The sequence below is a fragment of the Lampetra fluviatilis genome, chromosome 5 (assembly GCF_964198595.1).
Source record: "Lampetra fluviatilis chromosome 5, kcLamFluv1.1, whole genome shotgun sequence".
NCBI lineage: Eukaryota > Metazoa > Chordata > Hyperoartia > Petromyzontiformes > Petromyzontidae > Lampetra > Lampetra fluviatilis.
In genome coordinates, this window is record NC_136279.1 from 10,031,020 (window position 1) to 10,048,615 (window position 17,596).

General features: G+C 44.8%; 1 protein-coding gene across 4 annotated transcripts in view; it reads right to left on the reverse strand.

The window, feature by feature from the left end:
• The window catches only part of LOC144932537 (transcription factor HIVEP3-like), a 125,368-nt gene that overhangs the window by 71,502 nt on the left and 36,270 nt on the right, over positions 1–17,596 (reverse strand). For 2 of the 4 annotated variants that reach the window (XM_078856716.1, XM_078856719.1), the window contains exons 1-2: positions 3,319–3,414; positions 2,952–3,011 (exon numbers count right to left, since the gene is read on the reverse strand). The exons of 1 other annotated variant lie outside the window; for it this stretch is intronic. The gene's annotated coding sequence lies outside the window, so the exon portion shown is untranslated. Of the gene's footprint in view, positions 1–2,951; positions 3,012–3,318; positions 3,415–17,596 lie in introns of those variants that run through there. One more of the 4 variants, XM_078856717.1, reaches the window with a different exon arrangement.

Genomic DNA, 17,596 nt, shown 5'->3' on the forward strand with positions numbered 1-17,596 from the left:
ACGGCGATGGGGAATGAATTTGAAAGTGCGGGGCCAGCTTGTGAATTCTAACACCCCGCTCTCTCAAGAGCTCTTGACCGACCGGGGCACACAACTGGGCCACTCAGGGTCGCTGGGCCGTGATGTCAAGCCCTGCCAGCCTCTGCGAGCTTGCAGACACGGCCTGCGTTCGACAACAACAACAGCAACAACGGGCAACGATGCCTCCGCTCAGAAACAGGTCTGCTCACGAACCAATTATGTTTTCCGTGGAATGCTCAAAAGACGGTCCTGTTCAAATCCCTGGAAAGAATGTCGCACCCAAGTACAATCGTAGGATTGCGAGGATGTCTGTCAAAGCCCCAATATTGGGCTGCTCATCCTGTTTGGAACTCCCTCCCCCCCCCCAGCAATCGTGCTCTCGGCTCCCTGCTCCTGTTCAATAAGTTTAAGCTCTATGGGAACCTCATTTGCCAGTAAAAATATGATAATTGGTTCTTTACCCTTCTATCTGGCAACAAAACTGACACCTTTTTTACAAGGAGTCATGTTTGCATAGACCGCAATACCTGCAGTCATAATACAAACAAAAGAACATAACTCTGATAATGTGCACTGTCCTTAAAGTTGATTGATCCACACCCGAGACAGCTTTCCTTAGAGCCTAGTCTCATATGGGTTGGACCAGATGACGCCAAAAGGCGCACAACTCAAAGACAATGCACCATCAGAGTATGAGAGCTCGGGGCAAGCATCTACACTATGGGAACCCTGTAGATGCTTGCCCCGAGCTCTCATACTCTGATGGTGCATTGTCTTTGAGTTGTGCGCCTTTTGGCGTCATCTGGTCCAACCCATGTGAGTTAAGGCTCTAAGGAAAGCTGTCTCGGGTGTGGATCAATCAACTTTAAGGACAGTGCACATTATCAGAGTTATGTTCTTTTGTTTGTATTATGACTGCAGGTATTGCGGTCTATGCAAACATGACTCCTTGTAAAAAAGGTGTCAGTTTTGTTGCCAGATAGAAGGGTAAAGAACCAATTATCAAGTTTAAGCTCGTAACCTTGCTTGCATCCCCCCTTTGACCGTCGCTCTCTGTAAAATAAATACACCCACTGTTCCTGTACACAGCGCATCGACACACGAATACATTTAGACGCCGCAAAAACGCACATTGTACTGCATTGCATAGACGCTATGAACCATTAAATGCCACTCAAATGGATTCGGGAGTAAACAGCATCGAGGGCGGCATCACCGCGCAAGACAATCAACTTGCTTTTGTGTTGTAGTCTCTGGTGCAACGGATGATTTTACAGGCGCTGCGAAGTGCGTGATTACACGCGACGTCGAGTCTGTCTGAAATACAATGTCCTTGAAATCATGAATTTCTTTGAATGTCAGGTGAGAGCCCGCCGAGATTCAGAACCATTCCGAGGAGGATACCCCCCCCCCCCAGACTTCTAGACACTCACATGCAGTAACTAAAGAGCAGCAGAACTTTTCGTTCATGGATAACTTTTCTACTTCTGATTCGTGCCGTGACACCGGCACGCAATGGGCTTGCTGTTTGTTTTTTTGTTTGTTAACGAATGCTCACGCTGCGCGGGCAATTTTAACGCGCGCTCCTGCGGCAGATTATGCGGTGAATAGAAATAACTTCGGGCATCAATTACGGGCATCGGCCAGCGTTTGCGGCGGGGATCCAACGGAGACGACGTCTGGCTCAAGTGGGCGAGCGCATCGATGCACGCGGCATTTAGGGTACAGCACGGCGCGTTGATCGTGAAACATTGGACGTGTGATGAAGACCCCCCAACCACCCCCATCATCACCACCACCATCAGCATCAGCATCGCCGTGAACACAGGGCGACAACGAGACGAGCACTCTCAAAGCGCCATGTGCTGTGCCACACGGAATGCATTTTGTTTTTAAATCAGCAGCACGGACTGCACGCGATTCGAGTGCAGCAGACAGAGGGAGGGGGGGAGGTTGAGGGATGATGAAGGGAGCGGAGGGATGGAGGGATGTTAAGAGGGGCACGGGTGAGAGAGGGGAGGAGAGATAAAGGGGGGTGGGGAAGGATGAGAGGTGACGTGATGGGAGAGGTGGATTGAATCTGGGAGTGTGGACGGAGGGATGGATGTGGGATTGAAAGAGGGGGGAATGAGGGAAGAGATGGGAGTGATGGCGATGAACGCGTAGCGAGGAAGGGATGGAGTGATGGACGGTGCGTGTGGGAGTGACGGAGGAAGTGTGGCAAGGAGTGAGACGGGGATGACACGTGAGGGAGGGATGGAGCATATGTTGGAAGCAGGGAGGGATGGAGTGATGGAGGGTGTGGAGGTACAGGGATGATGAAGAGAGCGGAGGGATGGAGTGATGGAGGGGGCGGGGTATGGGTGAGGGAGGAGAGAAGGAGGGTGATGAGAGGGAGAGAGGTGACGTGATGGGAGAGGTGGATTGAATCAGGGAGTGTGGACGGAGGGATGGAGGGTGGGATTGGAAGAGGGGGGAGTGAGGGAAGAGATGTGAGTGACGGATACACGCGTAGCGAGGAAGGGATTGAGTGATGGATGGTGCCAAGGGAATGACGGGCGGAGTGAGGAGAGACAGGGATGACACGTGAGGGAGGGATGGAGCGTATGTTGGAAGCAGGGAGGGATGGAGTGACGGAGGGTGTGAAGAAGACAGCGATTAAGTGCGGGAGGTAGGATGGAGAAAGGGAGGGATTGAGGGAAGGAGTGACGGACCAAACGATGAAGCGGGTGATGGAGTAAGGGTTGTAAGGAGGTGATTGGGGCTAGGGAGAGGCGGCGGAGAAAAGGATTGACAGATGAGAGTGAGGAGGAAGGGATGGGAGGGATCGGGGGATTGAGGAAGGGAGTCTGGCGAAGCTGTCAGCCGCAACGTGCTCACTGTAACCCCCCCCCACCCACAGCGTGTACAGTGATGCCACTCATACTCACAGTAGGGGGAAGCTCAGGGCACTCTTTCATCCCAGACTCACCAACTCGCCCAGCGCGCCACTGGCACACACCGACAGAACGGAGTTGACATTATTAATATTGTCCTCGTAGCCTGACGGCATTTTAGACGGAAGAAAGAAAAAATCCCCGAACCGCGACTAACAACGACGATGATGATGATGATAGCAACAACGATGGCAAAACGGCAACGGTCAAGCAAAAGAGTCGGCGAGGTTTTTGTGTCTCTGTCTCTCAGCCTCTGTCTCTCTCTCTGTCTCTCTGTGTGTCTCTCTCTGTGTCTCTGTCTCTGTGTCTCTGTCTCGCGTCAGGCAAAAAGGAGCCGGGCGAAGGCTGAAGGATAACTCACGGGGGGTGTCGGATTAAAACCAGACGCATTTTTTTCCGCTTTCGTTTTGCTGACCAAGAAGAGACGCAGCGAGCTCCACAAAAATAGCTCATCGTGGCGCAAACCCACCGGGGGGAGAGAGAGAGAGGGGGTGGGTGGTGATGATGGTGGTGGTGGCCCAGCGTCACCCGCAAGGGGAGTCTCCTCCCTAGCTCCCCTCCTACTCGCCCAGCAGCAGCAGCATCATCAGCATCAAGAAGTAGAAGAAGTGGGGGAGGAAGGGCTGTCCCCAACTTCTGCCCCATCGCCAGCTCACCAGCGGGGAACCACCGGCGGCTGTCGCCGGCCCCACGTTAAGATTGATGGTGGCGGGCCAGGGAGGGTGGTTAGTTTGTGGTGGTGGTGGTAGTGGTGGTGGAGCTGTTATGGCTTTGAGAGGGGGGGGGGCTCTTCCTTGTGCTGTATTATCGATTCCTTACCCCCCCTCCCACGGTTCCACCACCCCCCTCCACGTTACCCTACTTCAGTTACCACCACCTCCACCCGAAGCGCCTCGAGGTGTCACGGCTGCGCTGGCAAATCCGCTGCTGAATGAGCCCCCCCCCCACCGCCCACCACGTGTCTTTGCGCTCGCGAGCGCAGCGGTCCCGTGGAGTGGGGTGATTTTCGATTTAAAGCTTTCGTGACTGCAGGGATTCATCTTCTTGGTTCTTTCGGTAAAGTCACGTAGAAGGGAAATCATAAAATAATAAAAATTAAACATAATACAATTATTTTAAAGCTTTCGTGACTGCAGGGATTCATCTTCTTGGTTCTTTCGGTAAAGTCACGTAGAAGGGAAATCATAAAATAATAAAAATAAAACAATACAATTATTTTAAAGCTTTCGTGACTGCAGGGATTCATCTTCTTGGTTCTTTCGGTAAAGTCACGTAGAAGGGAAATCATAAAATAATAAAAATAAAACAATACAATTATTTTAAAGCTTTCGTGACTGCAGGGATTCATCTTCTTGGTTCTTTCGGTAAAGTCACGTAGAAGGGAAATCATAAAATAATAAAAATAAAACATAATACAATTATTTTAAAGCTTTCGTGACTGCAGGGATTCATCTTCTTGGTTCTTTCGGTAAAGTCACGTAGAAGGGAAATCATAAAATAATAAAAAATAAAACATAATACAATTATTTTAAAGCTTTCGTGACTGCAGGGATTCATCTTCTTGGTTCTTTCGGTAAAGTCACGTAGAAGGGAAATCATAAAATAATAAAAATAAAACATAATACAATTATTTTAAAGCTTTCGTGACTGCAGGGATTCATCTTCTTGGTTCTTTCGGTAAAGTCACGTAGAAGGGAAATCATAAAATAATAAAAATAAAACATAATACAATTATTTTAAAGCTTTCGTGACTGCAGGGATTCATCTTCTTGGTTCTTTCGGTAAAGTCACGTAGAAGGGAAATCATAAAATAATAAAAATAAAACATAATACAATTATTTTAAAGCTTTCGTGACTGCAGGGATTCATCTTCTTGGTTCTTTCGGTAAAGTCACGTAGAAGGGAAATCATAAAATAATAAAAATAAAACATAATACAATTATTTTAAAGCTTTCGTGACTGCAGGGATTCATCTTCTTGGTTCTTTCGGTAAAGTCACGTAGAAGGGAAATCATAAAATAATAAAAATAAAACAATACAATTATTTTAAAGCTTTCGTGACTGCAGGATTCATCTTCTTGGTTCTTTCGGTAAAGTCACGTAGAAGGGAAATCATAAAATAATAAAAATAAAACATAATACAATTATTTTAAAGCTTTCGTGACTGCAGGGATTCATCTTCTTGGTTCTTTCGGTAAAGTCACGTAGAAGGGAAATAATAAAATAAAATAAAAAACATAATAAAATTCAATTCTCACGACGTTTCGGCCACAACGCAAGCAGCCGTCCTCAGAGGACGTGACTTTACCGAAAGAACAAAGAAGACGAGTGGGGTGATGTTTGGTGATTCTTTTACCACGCTGCTGACAGGCAATTGGTGAAGGCGGGTAGGAGAGGTGGGGGGGGGCGCCTTGACATTGAGTCGTAGTGCAGTACAACAATGGATTTGTATGCACTGCTCTCTGCTGACAACGAACGCATGAAGCAGCCTACAAAACACGCGGTGTATTACGAAAGTTTCATCACCACCACTACCAACCCACCCTTGCCCGACACGAAATGCTACAATGTTATTTACCATGTTTATTTCAGTTCTGCTTTTTTTTACTCGGATTACAAATTGTAGAGCGAAATGAGCGTGCAACGAACAAGACGAATTTACATTTCGTAATTACATTCGGTATCACTCGGTAATGGAATCCAAATCACGCTGTTGCGATTTGGATTTTAATGACCAAATTACACTGTCAGATTTACCAGGATTGGGTTTCAACCGTCATGAAGCTGTACATCTTATAAAGCTTGCGACATGTTTAAATGTGGCTATGAGACGCGCAGGGAATGTTCGGACAACCAGTTCACGTCTTGTGTTTTATTTTCCCCCTTAGGGCCGTCCATAAATGACGTCACGCACCTAAAGAGGGGGGGGTTAGACATTTGTAACGATGTGTGACGAGGGGGGGGGGTGTGAGAAATGTGACGTCACATCAAAATGCGCAACTTTAAATAAATATAGAATTGTTATAACAACACTCATTTTGATCAATTTGCATTATTAACTATTTGATTATTTACATTTACTCAGGTCACATTTTTTTGCTTTATTCTATGAAGGAGCATTTTGCTTCTCCATGGGAAAATAGAGCAGCATAAATTTTGTACATTTTTGAATGATTGTTATTAAACATTTTGATTCTAATGATTCTACAAGGGCTTTTCATTCTGTGGAATGAATATGTGATTGTTAGAATTGTACTCTCCATTTTGCTTCGTTCTACTACAAAGTTTCAAGTATTTTTTTATAGTTATTATTACTTTTAATATTTTATAATTATAAGATAATTTCAATATAATATTCTGAACATCTGCAGTTTTAGTTAGACGTTGAATATTTTCAAGTGAATTTTATGATAAATTTAAGCTTTCCAACGCCTTTTTAATACGCGTTTTCTCCTACAACATCACAGTGCAGCGCCACATTAAATACGCACTACAATAGTTTAAAGCGATTTGAAGCATGTTTTATTTTCAAAATGGAAATATGATATTTTTTTTGGGGGGGGGGGCAGAACTGTGTGACGTCATATTTGAGGGGGGGGGGGGTCTGACTTTTTGTGACGCCGTGTGACGAGGGGGGGGGGAGGTAAAAAATCGTACAAAATCGCGTGACGTCATTTATGGACGGCCCCTTAAACAATTTGACATGAATGTCGATTATGCTGACGAGGGAACCTTTAAGCTCACGAGCTGAGCGGTGCCAGAGCTGAGTCGGTAGCTAGGATCTGCGTGGAATTTAACATCGTTACAGTGCGGGAGAGAATTCCTCTCATCCATGCCGAAGGGTGGTCTATCTGAAATCTAACCCCTCCAAACTCTGGTTGAGAGTTGAGCGATTCGGTTAGTTATGTCCACATGGAAACATTGAAATGTAAATACAAGTTAGCACACATTAAGGCACCTGCGCTCATACATTCACACTAGCGGACGTACCAACATACGTGTTAAGCTCAACGGTACTCAGCATGAGATATAATACATAAAAAATAGATATACTGTATTATATAATTGTGTATATTGGCCAAAAATTGTACATATCTGGGCTGTGCAGGATTCTAGGTAGGGGTTTTGTAGTTTTTGTGAAAACAAGAGTGTTTTTGGAGAAACATTAACAGGCTCACAGTGATGTCATCACCATTGCTCCACTTAAGACCGAAACAGGAGGACTTCTTCACATTTCGGGCTAATCGCCTGATGAAGCTGGTTTTAATCACCAGCAAAACGTCGTACTCGAATTGTTAATGTTGTAGGTTTACTCTCCAACACATTCGGTGTGCTGAAGTCGTAACTAATTGACACCTTCTGTTTACGTGACAAACCTTACGAATTGGCTATATAGGGTGGTGGCGGGTTTAACGACACATTTATATTTACGCGATCTAACCCAAAAAAACGTTATTATGGTTGCAGGAAGTTGCACAACCGGGTTGCTTCCAGTGAAGAGACAGGTTCTACTTTCATGCAGCAATCTGCTCAGCGATTTGAAGCCATGTATTTCATGAAAGGACACATTCCCAAACCTCTGATTGGTCGTTACATTCCTGAATACGCCGATTAATTTCATTGTTTCGCAACCACTCGCCCAGATGTGGACAAAGCAACCAACTGCAGGAGATAACGTTGCGTGATTTTGCGAGCGATTTGGATGAGCAACCCATTGCTCAGGTGTGGACTCGTTTTAGAAGGCTGTCGGCTCCCGAATCAATTCATTGGTGGCAACACAGTGTCTGTTCGGAATTTGCCTGAGGTGCCAAACAAACCCCACCGGATACAGTAAAAATAGTTTTCTGCACTGAATACTGCATTACACATTGTTATATCTATTGTATTTTCTCAGGGCATCCTTGGAAAATACACTTGTGTCTCAATAAGCTCTCACCGGGTTATAAAGACTTAAGGGGGCTTTCCTGGATACACTTTTAGAGCTGCAATCGTTACGAGTGTTCACACTGCCCTCTCGTGGTCCTTCACCCTTTTTACTTTTTGTGTTTTCTTATTATTATTTTTAACACCCAATTACAGTGCACACCAATGGCACAGTGGTTAGTTAGCACATCGGGCTATGAACCCCCTTACATGGAGCTCAATTCCCAGCCACGACTCACATCAGTGACGATATCTAAACTACTCCTGGCCCAACTCTCTTCACCAATCCACACTCGCCAGCCGTATGTCAAGCAACTACCATGGCCACCATAGCGTGGGGAGACCTTCATCTAGTATTAGTTTGACAAGAGGGGTTAAAAATTAATCATCGTGATTAAATCCCGATTGTACGATGCGGAGTCACTGTGAGAAAAGCACTGTCCCTTTAGAAATTCCGAGTCAACAAAGCTTCATGTGCATGCTAGGGAACTGCCCCATAACACAAGAGAGCTTTCTTCTGAAACTCTACAATGACAAGCACTTCAATAGACCTATTTCGTGCTACTCTGCGATCAATAAAGCCTGATTTTATTTTTAAAGAAAAGCTTGCAGAGATAGACTTTGCTGATTTAATCATCATCAACCATAATCTCTCCAATGTTGGATGAAGGCTTCCCCAAGCCGTTGCTATCAGCCATGGATGGTCCTGCAATGTCACAAACTATCTAGCTCCCACAGACACGAGCTGTCCTCATCGCTTCATCTCTGCGATGGGCGTCTCCCTGCACTCCTCCCCCCCCCAGGCATTTTCCATTTTAATAAACCAATTATACTCAGTTATTGATAACTGTGTCCAAACCATCAACTATTTATGAATGAAAAGCATGTTGAAATCACGAGTGGCTTAAATCAGTGTATATTACAGCGTGCATCGCCGATCAGAAATATGGACATTGACAATAACAATAAACGTAAGCTGAAATGTTCCCAAAGGACCATGCAAAAATGCATGCTTGGAATAACGCTGAGATACAAGGAAGAGAAACACATGGATTAGAGAACAAACGCAAGTTCGCAATATCTAATTGACTTGAGAAAGTAGACTTTTGGAGGAAGGATGCGCCTGGCAAGGAGTGACGCTCGGCGGTCAAGACAAACGACGGAGCAACAGTCCAAATGAGGAATACGCCCAAGAGGACGTACACCGTGTAGAAGATGGAGTGATGAAATTATATCGTGTGCGGGTGCTAGATCGTTGCTTCGCAAATCCGAGAGATATGGTGACGGCTTGGAAAGGCCTTAATCCAGCAGTAGATAATGGCTGCTGCTGCTGCTGATGATGATGATGGATGTAGCCCGATTCAAATATAGGTTCCAAGCTCAGTGGACCTGGCTTGCGTTGTCACAAGTTACCAACAAACCACCGCGGCCAGTGCTCACATTCTAAATTACTCCGAGGCGATAGCCCAATAAACATCTCATCATCAGGGCATCTCTCCTGGGGTCCGATAGGCTGGCACCAGGGGGAAGGTAGTCTTCCTCACTCACACAAGACGTCACATCGCCCTGTCACCAACAAAGGAAGCGCCCATCCCCAGGCTCCCAGCCACATGCGGACTTTTCCTGCGTCTGTTCGCCTCCGCCTTCAATTGTCACTGGGTGGCCCAGATTGCCCCCCATCGGGCGAATACGTTTGGTGGGGTACACCCTCCCCTCCCCCCAACCCCACCCCACGTAAAATCCGTTTCCTTAACGACCCCCCCCCCCCCCATTTGGCTAATGCGTCTGTTTTTGTGGTGGTGCTGTATTGCTGTCCAGTAGGATTTCAAGTCGTACTGCGTGTTGTCCGATGTTCAGCTCCGCAGGCTGGAGGCTTCTTCTCCCGACACGTGGAGCGAAACGCCAAAACAAATCTGAGAGCAAAATCCCATTGTTTCCACGAAGACCAAATGTTGCCAATTGATAGGCTGTGATGTGGTTGTTATTGCTTTTTTATGCTCTAAAAATATTGGTAAAAAGCCAGTATAAATGGAAAATAAACACAACTGAATTCACAGGAGATCGTAAGCCAGTTCTGAAACATACAATCCAATGCAAGAGTAATTGCTGGACAGTCCAGTACGGTACGAAATTTGGACCGGCGAGCATGTGGCATTTTTCCAAAGTGTAGGGTCGAACCACCTTACAAAAATTCAGCATCGCTTTGCTGTTCGGTTTTTGAGCTTAGGGTATACGAATTTCTTATGTTTTATGGGTTTCCAGAAATCCCGGTTATATCCAGACAACGTTATTTCGAGGGCACACTATATACACAGACCTCCTGTACCGACTCCCCAGAAGGGTGCACTCACCTTGGAGGAAAAAAATTATCTCTATCGTGCGAAATGCTTCGTTGACATGTCCTGAGCAAAGGTGATAAAGCCGCGATTGCTCTGGGAAATGAGTACTAAAGCTGTGGGAAAATATAACACGCTGACAAGACCAGTCAATCAAGGGAGCCAGACATATTTTATTAGAATTTGCCTACGGACTGCGTGCACAATGACAGCCAGAAGTCCACACGGAACATTCTAGATTTGAAGCTTTCGTGACTGCAAGGATTCATACTCTTAGTTATTTCGGTAATGTCACGTAGGTAAAAAATGAAATTAAAATTAATAAAAAATAAAAACAATAAAATCACGACGTTTCGGAGGCAACACAAGCTTCCGTCTTCAGGTGAAACTGTCACAGAGATTTTGCTGTGACAGTTTCACCTGAAGACGGAATCTTGTGTTGCCTCCGAAACGTCGTGATTTTATTGTTTTTATTTTTTATTAATTTTAATTTCATTTTTTACCTACGTGACTTTACCGAAAGAACTAAGAGTACACACAGAACATAACACATGTGCAGTGCATTTTATTTTCTCAGTAAACGAATGGACAAATTTACTCAGCACAGCCAGTCACGATACTGTATTTGAAAAACATTAAATTATAAACTCATAAATGTAAAATCGTATGTCTGCTCAAATGGGCAAGGGGTGGTCTTAATCTCTGTTAGCAATCTTGAGCTCGTGGTGGAAATTCCACATTCCCATGGGGCACCACCAATTTGCGATGACTAATACACTGCACGTAATTACAATGCTATAAACACATCGTGTACATGTACAGGCATCTTGTCAATCTCCTGCTGGATGGGGGCTGCCCTGTGGCACGCGGGTCATTGGGGGGATTATTTGACCTTACTTGTATCATGCAATTCGCCTTCCTGTAGGGGTCACCTGAAATCCGTCGTTTACAAAACTCGACCAACAACCCTGAACGAACTGAGACAAAACATAATTGACCAATGTTCAAAGATTACACCTGTAATCTTAAAAATACGTAAGTAATTAAAGTATATTATTCATGCATGCATTAATGGTAACGGACGTCAGTTTGAACATTTGTTGAAATGAATGAAATCACCCTACGTGATTTGTTAAAATAAATAGAACCCTGTGGCCTGAATTTTGGCCCACCCTGTATTTTGCAACACTGCCTTCTGCTGCCCATAACATAGCTCTGCAACAGCCTATAAGATGTATGTGTAGGGGTGTCAGGGGAAGGATTCCCACCAATAGGAGGGTTAGTGGGACGATGACAGGAGAAGGGGGAGGGGTAATCGAGGAGATATAAGGGGAGAACGGGCAGGAAGAAGGGGCTTTTGGCAGGAACCAGATTGGGACGGCTGGGGACAGGTGTGGATGGGAGAAAAGGATTAAAAGACGACCCCCCTGCAACCTTGTGTCGGCTCTCCTTTACATATGTATAGTAGTCACCCTAACACTCGGCTCAACGCTGCTACATGCTGCTTAACTTCTGAGATCTGATGAGCTCAGGTGGATTCTGGGTAATTTGCTCTTAAGCTAAGCATAATATACTTAGTGTAAAATATAGCTTGCTTAAAAAATGTATCGCGTATTATTTACCACACTATTTTATACCAATATACTGTACGGCACAGAATATTACAATCAGAATGCACCAACACTCAAATGCATTAATTGTACAATGAAAGTAAAAAATGGCTATTATTTCTGGTAATAAATGCATGGATATACATTCAGCAAAAAAAAACTCGACCGCTCATATTGTATTGCAGCATACGGTAAAAAAATAAATTTGCACCAAAACATTTTGTTTGGAAACAAATTGCCCACGATAAAGTATAGATATGGATGCGGTGGGCACTTTGTGGATTCCCGCACAGATGCCGATGATGAAAATGTCATAGGTGTAGAATCTGAATATGTATTTATAATGGAAGAATCCGATGAAGTATAAAGATCTTTTTCACAGATATCCAATAGTTCACAGATGTCCAGTAGTTTACAAGTCACGCAAAGGATAACAAACGAAAGCCCATTAACTAATGGTGACGATCTAACCCCGGATATCTACGTTTTCAGACAACACGAGGCTGAAAGCTGGGGCAGGTGGGTGGGTGGTCAAGCAGTCATTGCACTCGCTAAACATTTTGGATGGATCAACAGAAAATGTGTGTTTTGTGTTCGTTGACTCGGGCACCAATAAAAACTGGCTGCCCCCAGATCTTACCTCCTGAATGCAGGCAACCCCCTACATTGCCAAGCCTATCAGTGGGAAACACGGGCGAGACTTTTACCCCCCAACAGTGTATGTATGTTGAACTTCTTCTCCCACTGTACATAGCCAACACGCTAATCGGAGGTGTTATCCGCTTAGTTGAGGAATCGAACCGATAACTGTTAGAGTAATTGATTACTTTAAGAACAGGATATCCCAGCACTACTCCTGCGCCATTGTGTACTTAGTTGACAGATCGACGCCTGTGACAATGGTATTGATTATACTTGAGACAATTCACATGACCAAATAACCCAGAATGCACCTGGTCTCGTCTGATCTCGAAAGCTCAGCGGGCGTGAGCCTGGAGAGTGAGTGGATGGACGACCACATTTCAGAGGTACTAGATGCAGACACGATGGGTGAGATACATGGAACAAATTTCGAGCAACGTGGAGAGAAAGAAACAAACACATGTAAGATAGATACATACATATTCCAGAGAAGGGAGAAGAGTATAATTATTTTTGTGATGACGAATGATGACTTAAGATTGATAACTGATGTTTATGATTCATTAATGATAATGACCGACAATGATAACTGAGTAACTCACGGGTAGCCCCAAGGACAACAGGATATTGGTCCCCATATCAAAACGGATAGGAGCAGTCCTCTATTATTTGGTAATTACCAGAGGTGGGACAAAGTCATTGTTATGCAAGTCCAAGTCGAGTCGCAAGTCATCAAATTCATGACTCGAGTCTGACTCGAGTCCAAGTCACATGACTCGAGTCCACATCTCAGAGGTGGGACAAAGTCATTGTTATGCAAGTCCAAGTCGAGTCGCAAGTCATCAAATTCATGACTCGAGTCTGACTCGAGTCCAAGTCACATGACTCGAGTCCACACCTCTGGTAATTACTGTATTGGTATAAAGTGCAAACAATTTGTTTCAGTATTTGCTTTCAAGTTGTTATGGTAAAAACCGCAAACAGCAAAAAACACACTTACATAACACGTCCCACGGAGGTCAGCCTCTGCATAGATTCAACTACAGCGCTGCTCCAGTTCAGTTTCACCAAAAAGCACTGGCACGCGTCCATTTGTGTTCCATTTGTTTCTGTTTGTCTCCGTGTGTTCCGCGTTATTCTGTTTCACCAGGTGATAAATCAAGGGACCGAGACGGGTCTGATTTGTGTACGTATGCACCCCGTTTACTAAGTAAAAAAAACAACCGATCGAGTTAAGTACTATACACAATATTTTTTGTGTATAGTACTTAACAACGGTTCGCGTTCAGATTGTGTTACAATCAAAGCAGTTCCACCATGATGCGCATCCCCAGTTGGAAATTGGTATCCACATTTTATTCCGGGCCTCCACTAGGTTGACTTAGCCTGCAAAACAGCAGGCGGAGCTGTGTGTGAACATCAACACACGGGGGACAAAGGCGAGCGAGCCCAAATATTGCTGGCCACGTCCATCTGTTTGCACCCGTGCCGGCGCTAATAGGTGCTCGCTAACATTGCCTGCATTGGGCAATCTGCAAGTCTTAATTTCAGCCATGTTAATCCAGGTTTGGTGACCCGGACAATATTTCCATGCCCAGAACACCGCATCCAGTACACTTTTTGCTACGTCTGTGTGTGCTTATCATTTATTCAATTAGTATTTGACTCATTTTCGTGACCCAGAAAATATTCGGTGAGTAATTTCGCCCTGCTGGCCGGTATGTACGAGCGAACTGTATGTGTCCATACATTACATTTGATAGCAACCTACTTGCTGTGCTGTTCCCTATTCGGTATCTTGTTTGCCCCCCCCTCTCCCCGGACATCACCAAAAAACCTCAAACGCACTCACGTAAAATCTGTACGATCCACAGAACACCGCTGTCTCTAAACGACCACACTCGGTTTCTGACACACAACAGCAAATACAAAAACAAGTAAAATACTTAGCAACAATCATGCAAACATACGGATTATGTAATGCTTTCCAACACGCGTTTGTCATCGGAAGTATTTAATTAGCTGTATGGTAGCCGATGCGTGGTCATTCAGGCAAAACACATTTGTGTACTTTTGGCAAGAGTCATTTTAATGCAAGTTTGTGTCTCCCAAGTTCTGGGTAGATTTTCAACATGTAGCAACTCTAGGAGCAAACACGAGCCCACACTACATTTACGTTCACATTTGATCAACTTTACAAGCGCTATCTGTTTTTTTATCTGTTTTTTTTTCAAAAAAAGATAGCGCTTGTAAAGTTGATCAAATGTGCACGTACTTGTAGTGTGGACTCGTGTTTGCTCGAAGAGTTGCTCCCTGTTGAAAAGCTACCCAGAACTTGGGAGACGCAAACTTGCCCTGTTATGGACCGACAGACCGAGCTAATGCATGAACAACATGCAACCTGCGTTGCAAAGCGTTCAACCACAATGCCTCCAACCGCCTTCGCTTCTGTCCTCTCGACCCCAAGTTATTTTTGTTATTTTTAGGGAAGAGGGTGAGGCTGTGGTTGCACGGTAAAGAGGAGGCCCACAGATGTTTTTTTCTCCGGGAGTGGCAACGCAAAACGCGTTGTGATTGCTGGTGCGGCGTCAAAAAGATAAGTGCAAAAATACATACTGGTAGGAACCTCCTGGTTACAGCAGCCCACAGGGGATTATTGTGTCCGTCCATCCGTCGTGGAGGGAGGGGCTGGGTGGGGAGGGATGGGCTGGGTGGGGAGGGGCTGGGTGGGAAGGGTGGGGCTGGGTGGGGGGTGGGTGGGAGGAGTGGGGCTGGGTGGGGAGGGGCTGGTCACCTCGTGGCGCCCTTATAAAACTCAACGTTTAACCTACTCACGCCGGCTTGTGCCCGCCCTCACAGTCGGGCATATTTGCGGAATACACCACGCCGCCGTTGACCCTGGCCATTGACCGAGCAACCCAACGTTCCTACCAGCTCCCTCCGCAGGAATGTGTTTTGAAACATAACAAACAAAGTTCAACCACCCGCTCGTTATCACTGCCACGTTACAAAGAGAGGCACGTTAACGAGCGGATTTCGGTGAAACGCTCCGTGCAAAACATGGGCTGATGCGACAGCTGCACAAATTGAGAAAATCATTCAAGTATTTTGTTTCGTAACAGGCAAGGGTCCGTTAAATTTCGATTTAAAGCTTTCGTGACTGTAGGGATTCATATTCTTGGTTCTTTCGGTAAAGTCACGTAGAAGGGAAATATTAAAATAATATAAATAAAACATAATAAAAATTCTCACGACGTTTCGGCCACAATGCAAGCAGCCGTCCTCAGGTGAAGAACATAGCTGTCGGAAAGACAGCGTCCGAAACGTCGTGAGAATTTTTATGTTTTATTTATTTTATTTTATTATTTCCCTTCTCCGTGACTTTACCGAAAGAACCAATATTATAACATGCAATGTTCCATTAGACTTGTAATTCAGTGCTTTAATGTCTATTTCCCGGCTTTGCCGTCGTGACAAAGTAATGGATGAATAACCCCCGAGGGGAACAGTGAGGCCCTCATCCAGCAGTGGATTGACAAAATGACTGTACATGTAAATTAGAGCCTATCAAGACATCATGGCCCCTTAGCATGGTGGCCGATGCTAGGTTTATTCCCCCTCTCTCTCGATATTTAATGTTATATTTAAGTTTCGGCGGAAGAATGTCCATAACTGCAAAAACGAGTTGGCATTTTCCTCGTTTATTTTATGCCAAATAGTGGTTAGTGCACTACTCGATGAGCCCAGAGACCAGACTTTTATTGCTGGCCAAGGATAACATAATTGGCGAATGATATCTGAACCAGTCCTGGGTCCCCCCACCCTCATCACCAACCCGCACGAACAACATGGTGCCGGGAGGCCTTTAGCAAGCGGCTTATTGACAGAAGCCTTACTATTACAATTATTACCAAGGTTCTCTTCAGCACCACAGTTTGGCAGATTCACAAATGTTGGGGGATGGAAACCGGAAAAAATATCCAGCAACATGTTTAATGAAAGTGATATGATTTAAATGCTTGCATTCTCTTTGCACTACGTAAGATACACCATGGCGTCCAAAAGCGATACATTATGTAAAATGAGATGTATGTACTTGGCTCGCAGTAAAACAATAAAACAAACTGTTGGCTCAGACACAAACATTCAACCATTCTTCTAAGTTATCTGAATTACTCAGGACAAATTTATTACGAAGATTTGATTACTTAATCAATCTGGCATGCAATAATTGTTACCAGACAAGAATATTGCCTATTTGCTGTAAATGCCACCTTGTCAGATTTGAGACGAGAAGAAGCCCATATTTCGATTAGAAGTTTGCACTTTATAGGTCAAAAATAAATCGCCAATTGAAAATATGTCGTTTATTTTATTACAGTACTTGCATTAAAGTGCTGGTGCTATTGATTAAACATATCATGGCAATCCATGATCACAAATACATTCAAGAACGTATTCTTATTTTAACACTGCGGTGAATATATAATGAACTCTAATGGCTGGAGGGGTCACGTGAACCCATTACACACAAGGTACACGTTTTGACAAACAGATTCTCACGTGCACGATTCGATGCAAGCATGAGTCAATTTCTCAGTGAATGCTGTCTGTGTCCCTAGTAGAATGGAAACGGTGTGCAGCTAATAGCCACAGCGAGGCATATACTGGATGTGGTGTGCTATGTGCTGATATATTTTCTGGGTCGGTGACCCGCACAGACCCGGCTGAAACCCACTGTTGTACTCAAATTCTATACTCCCACATCGATACTTCCTGCCTTCGCACAACTCACAACGCATCCAGCGGTGGTAAAAGCCGCGTCCAAAAACCTCCACGTCCCGCTCAGGTGTTGGACCTCATCCAGCAAAACGACTGACAAGAGGAGGCTTTACATGTACTGTACTCAGGTACAAATGCGCCTTGTATAGCAAGCGTGTTGTTGAGCCAAGGCTCATGTGATGAGCAGCAGGAGGGAGGGAGGCAAAGAGCAAACGTTAGTGGCAAGCACCACTGTAGGCAAGCCCCAAGGAAATATGAAATGTTGAACGCTATAAATAGCACGGCATCAGTGTGCTCGCGTGAGATGTGAAATGTTTCACGTCTCATCTTCTTGGTTCTTTCGGTA